This window comes from Malania oleifera, chromosome 3 (assembly GCF_029873635.1).
Source record: "Malania oleifera isolate guangnan ecotype guangnan chromosome 3, ASM2987363v1, whole genome shotgun sequence".
Lineage (NCBI taxonomy): Eukaryota > Viridiplantae > Streptophyta > Magnoliopsida > Santalales > Ximeniaceae > Malania > Malania oleifera.
In genome coordinates this window covers 82233137-82234836 of record NC_080419.1, presented here as the reverse complement: position 1 = coordinate 82234836, position 1700 = coordinate 82233137, and the positions used below count along the sequence as shown (strand labels likewise).

Sequence of the window (1700 nt, the reverse complement as noted above, 5' to 3'; positions counted from 1 at the left end):
CTTCAAGACCACTTCCTTCATATTGGGGTTAAGTCCCCGTTGCATCTCACGGATTAGTTTAACATTTGCCTCGAGATGAATCCGGTGCATGTAGACGAATGTATCTATTTCCCTAAGGTATGCTACTATTGCTCTTATATGTTGTTAGAGAACATGAATGAGCCTTAACTCTTGTGAGCTATCCAAGCTAGATGATATGATTACAGGCAGGGTCTCTTAGGAACCTAAGAAAACATACTTGAGAGAAGAGAATCCATGCCTCGTTCTCGTGCTTTGTGAGGAAAGTACCTCCGCACGATGCATCAACCATGGACCTATCTTTCTCGGCTAACCTTTCGTAAAAAGTATGAACTAATTGCCACTTGGGAACCTGATGATGTGGGCATTTACGGAGCAGGTCCCTAAAACGTTCCCAAGTCTCGAAGAAAAGTTCCCTATTCGTTTGTGTGAAACTTGTGATTGCCCTTCGCAGCTAGTTACTCTTCCCAATTGGGAAGTACTTTTTTAGGAATTCATGCTGCATGGTGGCCCAGTTGGTCACCCAGTTCGACTTTAAGGACGTCAGCCAATATTTGTCCTTATCCTTCAAAGAGAATGGAAATGGCTTACGAGGAAGGGCGTATTCACTAAAAATAGGTATGCAGATGGTGGACCAAATCTCCAAGTACTCATCTAAATGCTGATAAGGATTTTTAGTGGGGTTCCTATGAAAGTTGGGTAGCATCGAGATGATTGAAGTCTTAATCTCAAATTGTGCCCCTAAACATCTAGGAACTGGATGTAGGATGGCGAAGTGTATGCATTAGGCACAAAGTAGTCCCTAAGCAGTCGAGTTGGTTGCTCTCCCACCACAGGTAAGTGGGGGGCTTGTGGTTTCGAGAATTGATTAGTGAGAACCGGTGGGTTTTGTTGAGCCATGAGTTTTGGCTTAGACCACTCAGCAATCTTTGGATTGGAGGCAAGTTTCCTAGCGGACCTATGGGATCTTTCAATCTTGAGATCTATAGGAACTGCCTCAGGATCCCTAGAGCGCAAACCAAACATACATAGCTAAAGCACCTAGAATCAAGAGTTCAGAGAAAACAAACAAAATGAAAATAAATAAAGAAAGATGAAAATAAAAGGAGAGCAAATAAAAAACACAAGGCAACAATACTCTAAAGTGGAAGTTGGCTTATAATTGTAGCCAAGTCCCCAGCAATGGCGCCAAAATTTGGTTGGCTTGCCAAGGCTTGGATCCTTAACTACCAAAAATAAAATTTATAAAATCTAACTAATCCCAAGTTTAGTAGAAAGTGGGTAAGTTGGGTATCGATCCACGGAGACTTAAAGTGCAGTTTTCAAACCACTTCCAAATTAGTTTACTACAACCTTGTATAAAAGAGAAGTAAAGATGATATTTTTGATTTGTTTTCTATCAACTACTAGAAAACATGTAAAAGAAAGCAAGTGAATCTAAATTAACTCTACTCCTACAAAACAATGTTTAGACATGAGTATAGTTTAGGATGTTGTTCTGCGTACTCCAAGTTTAGTGAGTTTTCCGTACTAAACTAACTGGAATTTGGCTAAACAATCCAAGGAGCCATTTGATGGCGTAGAGTAGCAAGGGTGCACCAGCCATCCGGAGCACGGTCAGGAACTAGAGTATGCTCTATCACCAATGATAATGAGAACCTCTGTGGGAGACTTTAACCTAA

The 1700-nt window shown here is 41.0% G+C and overlaps 1 non-coding gene across 1 annotated transcript; it reads left to right on the top strand.

The window, feature by feature from the left end:
* Positions 1 to 368: 368 nt before the first annotated feature.
* Positions 369 to 474, top strand: LOC131152561 (small nucleolar RNA R71). The gene has a single exon (XR_009136053.1). It is a non-coding gene; the product is annotated as a small nucleolar RNA R71 (small nucleolar RNA).
* The last annotated feature ends 1226 nt before the right edge of the window (positions 475 to 1700 follow it).